Raw genomic sequence first — 8804 nt, forward strand, 5'->3', positions numbered from 1 at the left:
GAGGAGGGGACTGTGGTCTTTGAAGGAAGAGGGGACTGTGGTCTTTGGGGGAGGAGGGGACTGGTCTTTAGAGGAGGGGACTGTGGTCTTTGGGGGAGGAGGGGACTATGGTCTTTGGAGGAAGAGGGGACTGGTCATTAGAGGAGGGGACTGTGGTCTTTGGGGGAGGAGGGGACTGGTCTTTAGAGGAGGGGACTTTGGTCTTTGGAGAAAGGGGGGACTGTGGTCTTTGGAGAAGGAGGGGGACTGTGGTCTTTGGAGAAGGAGGGGAACCTGTGGTCTTTGGAGGAAGAGGGGGACTGGTCTTTAGAGGAGGGGACTGTGGTCTTTGGAGAAAGGGGGGACTGTGGTCTTTGGAGGAGGAGGGGACTGTGGTCTTTGGAGAAGGAGGGGACTGCGGTCTTTGGAGGAGGAGGGGACTGCGGTCTTTGGAGGAGGAGGGGACTGTGGTCTTTGGAGGAGGAGGGGACTGTGGTCTTTGGAGGAGGAGGGGACTGTGGTCTTTGGAGGAAGAGGGGACTGTGGTCTTTGGAGGAGGAGGGGACTGGTCTTTGAAGGAGGAGGGGACTGGTCTTTGAAGGAGGAGGGGACTGGTCTTTGAAGGAGGAGGGGACTGGTCTTTGAAGGAGGAGGGGACTGGTCTTTGAAGGAGGAGGGGACTGGTCTTTGAAGGAGGAGGGGATTCATGGATGATGTCAAACAAGAAGGACGTTGCTTCTGATCAGTTTAAAGGTGTCCGGTTTCTGAGGTCCTGTTTCTGTGAGGATTCTTACTGAACACAAAAACTGGTGACAGAGTCAAAGAAACAGATTTTCCTTCTGTTGTTGTGAAGAAGGATTTCTTCTCCAGAAGCGTCTTACCTGCCTGAACATCTATGCACGCCATGAGTTTAGTATTGACTTCCTGTTTGTTCACAGTGTCGCACCTGGAAGTGTTCATGTCCCCGTCTAATTTGTTCACTGACTACGTGATGAGAAGGTCAATTAGAGTCAAAGGGACATTTCAGACTCGATTCATTTCACCCTTAAAGACGGACTGGAAGGGACGAGTGAGCGTCAGGGTCACTAACTGGACTGGGCTCCTTTGAAGGAACCCACCGGCAAATCTTCGACCTGATTCTTGATTTCTTATCAACGTGGAGCCAATGTGCTTCAAACAAATCATTATCCGTAGATCGGCTGATAATCAAGACAGCAATCAGAAATCCTTCTCCTCTTGTTTCCCTCATTCGTCTCATGAAGCGTGTAAATAAACCCTGATGTCACAGTCCTGCATGAAGTGTTCAACCTCTCTGTGGTTCACCTGTGATGACCATGACGGACGTGGCTCATGACAGATGACCACAACGGATGTTACAGAGCGACTGTGATGGTTTCATGATGTCATCTTCTCCGTCCTTCCCTTCCACTGTGTAACTGTTCCCATGCCAACCAACATGAAGTCACTTCCTGTTTGTGATCATCAGGACGAGCGGGTCCTGCTCCAGTTCTGACGTGCACAAACACGTTTCTGTCATCTCGACTTCTGAAACATCAAAACACACAGTATCTCATCATGTTGATAAGGTCAGCTCGTCACTTCCTGACCGCCGTGGTCGTCCTAGAATCACAAACGAACCTGTTACAGACACCCAGCAGGGTCAAAGAGCATGGCCGGTGTTAGGCGTGTGAAAGGAGGAGTCACTTGCACTAATGAAGAAGCAGTGTTTGTAAAGATGGTCATCATGTGGCATGTTTTCTTTGGTGTTATGCAACCCCCCCCGCCCCCCACCCCCATCTGTCGAGTAAAACCGTCCTCAGTTTTTAACGCCGTATGTGTGACTACTGTAAATACTTTGTGTACAATCTGAGATGGTATATTTACTACACTGTACATACATGTGATACTGTATCATTTAGTTTTTGTAAAGCAGTTAGTTTCTGTATGATAATATACAAATAAACAACTCCAGTGTTAGTAATAAAATGTTTTACTCTCCACAAAGATTCTTCTGTTATTCTCTTGTTTATCTCAAGACGAGGAGACAACGTACAAACAGAAGTACCCGGAGACAGAGCACAGGTACAGACAGGAAGTGACCAGAGACAGAACACAGGTGCTGACAGGAAGTGACCAGAGACAGAGGACAGGTACAGACAGGAAGTGACCAGAGACAGAACACAGGTGCTGACAGGAAGTGACCAGAGACAGAGGACAGGTGCTGACAGGAAGTGACCAGAGACAGAACACAGGTGCTGACAGGAAGTGACCAGAGACAGAGGACAGGTGCTGACAGGAAGTGACCAGAGACAGAACACAGGTGCTGACAGGAAGTGACCAGAGACAGAGCACAGGAGCTGTCAGGAAGTGACCAGAGACAGAGGACAGGTGCTGACAGGAAGTGACCAGAGCACATGTGCTGACAGGAAGTGACCAGAGCACAGGTGCTGACAGGAAGTGACCAGAGACAGAGTACAGGTGCTGACAGGAAGTGACCAGAGACAGAGGACAGGTGCTGACAGGAAGTGACCAGAGACAGAGCACAGGTGCTGACAGGAAGTGACCAGAGACAGAGCACAGGGGCTGACAGGAAGTGACCAGAGACAGAGGACAGGTGCTGACAGGAAGTGACCAGGGACAGAGGACAGGTGCTGACATAAAGTGATCAGAGACAGAGCTCAGGTGCTGACAGGAAGTGACCAGAGACAGAGGACAGGTGCTGACAGGAAGTGACCAGAGACAGAGCTCAGGTGCTGACAGGAAATGACCAGAGACAGAGGACAGGTGCTGACATGAAGTGACCAGAGCACAGGTGCTGACAGGAAGTGACCAGAGACAGAGGACAGGTGCTGACAGGAAGTGACCAGAGCACAGGTGCTGACAGGAAGTGACCAGAGACAGAGGACAGGTGCTGACAGGAAGTGACCAGAGACAGAGGACAGGTGCTGACAGGAAATGACCAGAGACAGAGCACAGGTGCTGACAGGAAGTGACCAGAGACAGAGGACAGGTGCTGACAGGAAGTGACCAGAGACATTATGTGTTCAGCTTTAACAAGAAGTAGGTCAGTTGCGAGGCGTCCTGTCTCGCTCAGCCGCTGGCTGATGACACTTGGCAGGGCTTGTCTCCAGAGAAATAATTACAACACGCTACAAATGCTGAAGTCTGTCTCTCTTTGTTCCCAAACCATCATTAGAATAATTACTGATAATAATAACTGTGAATGTGTCCCTGTTTGACACACTGTCCTGGATTCACACCTGTTTCTCTTCAACAGCTCATTATCAGGTCACCAAGCTGCTGTGTTTGTTATATAATCCATGTGTTTATTGCACCAGCCTGAGGAGCTATATGTCCCTTAGTAATAGAGAGTCTCTTTCACAAACACACTGTGCTTCAGATAACTCCAGACACGACCTTAAGAAGCCTCACTTCCATACTTGACCACCAGAGATCTCCACGTCTCACTGGTCAGTTTAGAAGTGAGGAAGGAGGGTTCAAGCTTCAATTAGCATGACCTGAGATAACTGAGAACGGTCACATCATTACTCTCGATCTGATGGTAATAAATATTCATCTTGTGTGAGTCTGCAGGTGCACTGGGCCCTGATGGAGCTACATACTAATGTCCTACTTTCTATTTTAATACACGTTGTTTGTGACGATATATCGACTGGTAACTCAATAATTATCACACTGGAGAATGAGGAAATTTTGTTTCTTAATTTACTCCTTCACGCCTCACTGCACTCAACAAACTTAAACTGGATTCATTCCAGCTGTGGGCGTGGCCACGGCTTCGGTGGATGGAAACTGATTCATGACTGATCGTAAAAACACGAACAAACAAATATGAATGGACACAATGAACTAAAGATAATCATGATACAATGTCCGAGAGCATTCATGACATGTTACCAATCATCAGCTAACACTCCACCATTCATTTAATGACTCTTTAACAGCCGCTTGACACACGCTCTGTGGTGTTCCCACCACATTGGCCAGGAACATCAATAATGGCTCTGTGGCCTCATCTATAAAGATGATGTGGACACACTGACTCCTTGAATGTTGTTGAATATGGTGTTATCTTGGAGTATGTTTCTTTGAATTTCCCATGACCTGATTTCATTATTTCCGAAACCAAGTTTCCAATGGCAGCTTCCTGTACCCTGGTGAACCTTTGGCTCCTCCCTTCACTCTAACCTTATGTCAGATTGTTGTGTTTCATGCAGAAAGCCGGGTTCAGTGCTTTTCAAAGGTGCCATTTTTAATTGTAAAATGTAAAACTGTAAACATGAAACTGTTGGTCTGAAGTGGGGTGGAACCAACAGATGAACAATCACCTGTAACTATAATTCTCTGACCTGTTTGTTGTGGTCTGGTAATTGTTTTAATTCTCTAATGATGTGTTTGATCTGTACACATTCTAAACAGGACGGGTGTGGAGCCTTTAATGGAGGGCGTGCTTAAAATATCTGAAATGTGTTGGGACACAAGGACATCGGAGGTCACCTATATTCTTCCACATTAAGAAACCTCAAAATCTCAGACACACAGATCAGTCCGGGCTCCGAATGTGGATCTGGATTTGATATCAGATACTAAATCTACAGACTGTCGTCTAATTAAAGCATCAGAGAGTTTAAAGGACGCTGATACTCGTCAATAGAAGATCTTTGGTGTGAATAGAAGTTTACATTTGCTAAAAATGAAATGTTAGATGTATTTTTCTCTTTAAAATGGCCGTAATTCTCCGTCATAATAATAACCATGGAGATGGCGTGGTCGAAAAATACAGAGAGACTAAATGTGCGAGTAGACCGAACCCCCGTGGTCGTTCAGCGGTCTGAACCCTCGTGGTCGTTCAATAGTCTGAACCCTCATGGTCGTTCAGTAGACTGAATCCTCGTGGTCGTTCAATAGACTGAATCCTCGTGGTCGTTCAATAGTCTGAACCCTCGTGGTCGTTCAATAGTCTGAACCCTCGTGGTCGTTCAATAGTCTGAACCCTCGTGGTCGTTCAATAGTCTGAACCCTCGTGGTCGTTCAATAGTCTGAACCCTCGTGGTCGTTCAGCGGTCTGAACCCTCGTGGTCGTTCAATAGTCTGAACCCTCATGGTCGTTCAGTAGACTGAATCCTCGTGGTCGTTCAATAGTCTGAACCCTCGTGGTCGTTCAATAGTCTGAACCCTCGTGGTCGTTCAATAGTCTGAACCCTCGTGGTCGTTCAATAGTCTGAACCCCCGTGGTCGTTCAGTGGTCTGAACCCTCGTGGTCGTTCAGCGGTCTGAATCCTCGTGGTCGTTCAATAGTCTGAACCCTCGTGGTCGTTCAGCGGTCTGAACCCTCGTGGTCGTTCAATAGTCTGAACCCTCGTGGTCGTTCAGCGGTCTGAACCCCCGTGGTCGTTCAATAGACTGAACCCCCGTGGTCGTTCAATAGTCTGAACCCTCGTGGTCGTTCAATAGTCTGAACCCTCGTGGTCGTTCAATAGTCTGAACCCTCGTGGTCGTTCAGCGGTCTGAACCCCCGTGGTCGTTCAATAGTCTGAACCCTCGTGGTCGTTCAATAGTCTGAACCCTCGTGGTCGTTCAATAGACTGAACCCCCGTGGTCGTTCAGTGGTCTGAACCCTCGTGGTCGTTCAGCGGTCTGAACCCTCGTGGTCGTTCAAGAGACTGAACCCTCGTGGTCGTTCAGCGGTCTGAACCCTCGTGGTCGTTCAATAGTCTGAACCCTCGTGGTCGTTCAATAGTCTGAACCCTCGTGGTCGTTCAGCGGTCTGAACCCCCGTGGTCGTTCAATAGTCTGAACCCTCGTGGTCGTTCAATAGTCTGAACCCTCGTGGTCGTTCAATAGTCTGAACCCTCGTGGTCGTTCAATAGTCTGAACCCTCGTGGTCGTTCAATAGTCTGAACCCTCGTGGTCGTTCAATAGTCTGAACCCTCGTGGTCGTTCAGCGGTCTGAACCCTCGTGGTCGTTCAGCGGTCTGAACCCTCGTGGTCGTTCAGCGGTCTGAACCCTCGTGGTCGTTCAGCGGTCTGAACCCTCGTGGTCGTTCAGCGGTCTGAACCCCTTATTGAGAGAGGTGGGAGGGGTCTCTAACTGACCAAATGAGGACAGTGACAATGACTGACCTTCAAAATAAAACTCCAACATTGTTGGACACAAATCAGTCATGTGATGGTTGATAAAATCGACCGTCCCCGTTTGGTCTGTTTGGTTTGTTTAGTTTATAAACTGTGGGATCTTCTGTGAGCTGTAATAATTAATTAGTTTTATGGTTTATTTCAGAATCTGAAATATTTTCATCAATGATGTGCCCCATCCTGAATTAATAAAAAACATCCTCCATGAGTTAGAATATCTTTTCAATCATTGGTCCTTGCTCATACAGCGCCTGTAGAACCTTCAAGAAAAAAACTGTTTTCCTCTAAAGAAAGCTAAAAATGTTGTTGTGTAACCTGCAGGTCACCATCAGGTGTTTCATGTTGTTAATAATGAGCAGAGGAATGAAGCAGAGCGTGTAAAGCCAATCAGAGAAAGGGATGGTCCATGGATGAGTAAGTTGTTAATAATAATAATAATAATAAGTTTATTTGCATATTACCACATTACAAAAGTTTCTCCTTTGTTACCATTTAATGCCACATAATTATCAGACTAATAATTAGAGATAATCATGTTATCAGGGGCGTTGACGTTTTTAAAACGTATTTAAAACGTTCTTCAAACGTTGCTGCAGTAGTTCACGCCTGGTTCATTCTTTGCAGCAAGACGAATTCCTCTTCCAGCAGCTCCTTTATTTGTTGGTGAGTGTTTTGATTTTCTACCTTACATTATTAACTGATTATTCTCTTTAAAACTTGATTACATGCAGTTGTTGTGGTTCGGGCCGTCTGGAAACATGTCAGCTGTTAGAAATGATATGAAGCCATGTTTGAACAACGTAGGAAAGAATCTGTGCCACAAGTTTTACAATTCAATCATATTACCAGAACTGCTCAGTCAAATGATTCAAATCTACTCCTGTGAAGGGGTACAAGACCAGCATGTAGTCCAGTCCTCTGAAGCAAGAGGGGCAGTTAGTGGAGACTGTAGACCAGCATGTAGTCCAGTCCTCTGAAACAAGAGGGGCAGTTAGTTGAGACTGTAGACCAGCATCTAGTCCAGTCCTCTGAAACAAGAGGGACAGTTAATGGACACTGTAGACCAGCGTGTAGTCCAGTCCTCTGAAACAAGAGGGGCAGTTAGTGGAGACTGTAGACCAGCGTGTAGTCCAGTCCTCTGAAGCAAGAGGGGAAGTTAGTGGAGACTGTAGACCAGCGTGTAGTCCAGTCCTCTGAAACAAGAGGGGTAGTTAGTGGAGACTGTAGACCAGCGTGTAGTCCAGTCCTCTGAAACAAGAGGGGTAGTTAGTGGAGACTGTAGACCAGCGTGTAGTCCAGTCCTCTGAAGCAAGAGGGGAAGTTAGTGGAGACTGTAGACCAGCGTGTAGTCCAGTCCTCTGAAACAAGAGGGGCAGTTAGTGGAGACTGTAGACCAGCATCTAGTCCAGTCCTCTGAAGCAAGAGGGGCAGTTAGTGGAGACTGTAGACCAGCGTGTAGTCCAGTCCTCTGAAACAAGAGGGGCAGTTAGTGGAGACTGTAGACCAGCGTGTAGTCCAGTCCTCTGAAACAAGAGGGGCAGTTAGTGGAGACTGTAGACCAGCGTGTAGTCCAGTCCTCTGAAACAAGAGGGGCAGTTAGTGGAGACTGTAGACCAGCGTGTAGTCCAGTCCTCTGAAACAAGAGGGGCAGTTAGTGGAGACTGTAGACCAGCATCTAGTCCAGTCCTCTGAAACAAGAGGGGCAGTTAATGGACACTGTAGACCAGCGTGTAGTCCAGTCCTCTGAAACAAGAGGGGCAGTTAGTGGAGACTGTAGACCAGCATCTAGTCCAGTCCTCTGAAACAAGAGGGGCAGTTAGTGGAGACTGTAGACCAGCGTGTAGTCCAGTCCTCTGAAACAAGAGGGGCAGTTAGTGGAGACTGTAGACCAGCATGTAGTCCAGTCCTCTGAAACAAGAGGGGCAGTTAGTGGAGACTGTAGACCAGCATCTAGTCCAGTCCTCTGAAACAAGAGGGGCAGTTAGTGGAGACTGTAGACCAGCGTGTAGTCCAGTCCTCTGAAGCAAGAGGGGAAGTTAGTGGAGACTGTAGACCAGCGTGTAGTCCAGTCCTCTGAAACAAGAGGGGTAGTTAGTGGAGACTGTAGACCAGCGTGTAGTCCAGTCCTCTGAAACAAGAGGGGTAGTTAGTGGAGACTGTAGACCAGCGTGTAGTCCAGTCCTCTGAAACAAGAGGGGCAGTTAGTGGAGACTGTAGACCAGCATCTAGTCCAGTCCTCTGAAGCAAGAGGGGCAGTTAGTGGAGACTGTAGACCAGCGTGTAGTCCAGTCCTCTGAAACAAGAGGGGCAGTTAGTGGAGACTGTAGACCAGCGTGTAGTCCAGTCCTCAGAAACAAGAGGGGCAGTTAGTGGAGACTGTAGACCAGCATCTAGTCCAGTCCTCTGAAACAAGAGGGACAGTTAGTGGAGACTGTAGACCAGCATCTAGTCCAGTCCTCTGAAACAAGAGGGGCAGTTAGTGGAGACTGTAGACCAGCGTGTAGTCCAGTCCTCTGAAACAAGAGGGGCAGTTAGTGGAGACTGTAGACCAGCGTGTAGTCCAGTCCTCTGAAATAAGAGGGGCAGTTAGTGGAGACTGTAGACCAGCGTGTAGTCCAGTCCTCAGAAACAAGAGGGGCAGTTAGTGGAGACTGTAGACCAGCATCTAG

Source organism: Symphodus melops, assembly GCF_947650265.1.
Source record: "Symphodus melops genome assembly, chromosome: 10".
Taxonomy (NCBI): domain Eukaryota; kingdom Metazoa; phylum Chordata; class Actinopteri; order Labriformes; family Labridae; genus Symphodus; species Symphodus melops.